Below are 895 nucleotides of genomic sequence, written 5' to 3' on the forward strand. Positions count from 1 at the left end.
ATTCTGGTTAGAGACAACATCTTTTTATTGTTATGAATTTGCTTTGGTTTTGGAGGGGGTTTTTTGTCTCAATAGAACCTGATGGATATCTGACACATAGTTTTGTCATTTCATGGTATTGATTTTTTTAATGTTTCTGGTAAATATAAAACCTTAAGTGTATTGTTATTGCTATTGTTATATGTCATAATTATTATAATTTCAGCATTACTGTGTAGTTGTTAGTCATCATTATTATTGTTATCTGTTGTTGTGTACAGTGAAATGCCCATCTTTCTCCCACAGAATATCTGGTTTATTCAAACCATTTGGCGTGGGTTGTCAGTGCAACTCCTTAAAATTAAGGGAGAAATTTGTAAAGATGAGTAATCGACTCAGAGTCACACATCTGATAAATGATGGAGATACATACCTAATTCCAGGAGTAGAATATTATTAAATTTACACTCAGTAGTAACACTTTTTTTTTAGTAATGTTTCTTAAATGGAATTCAACTCAGTCAGAAAATATCTAGGGATTAGATGATCAAATGATATTAACAGAGGAAAAACAGAAAGTGAGAAGTCAGTATTGTCTGTCAACAAGTCATAAAGTCCTAGTAAACAAATGTGATTCCAGATCACCACTTCTGTTCTGGAGACACTGGAAAAATGGAAGCTGGTTTCCATCTATATGATACACATCTCAAGTAGAACAATTTAAGGACATGTGTATTCTAATGGCTCGAAGCTGCACTGCAATCCTGAAGGCATGCAGTTCAAGGCCAGCAACTGTTCCGCAGGAGAAGGATGGACAATCTCCTCCATGCAGCTGACTGCCTCTGAAAACTCGCTGGAAGGTCAGCTCTGGGTCATTTCTTACTCTACGGTACACAATAATAACAATGTTGTTGTT

This window comes from Elephantulus edwardii, unplaced genomic scaffold (genome assembly GCF_000299155.1).
Source record: "Elephantulus edwardii isolate Elephantulus edwardi_28Jun2011 unplaced genomic scaffold, EleEdw1.0 scaffold00190, whole genome shotgun sequence".
NCBI lineage: Eukaryota > Metazoa > Chordata > Mammalia > Macroscelidea > Macroscelididae > Elephantulus > Elephantulus edwardii.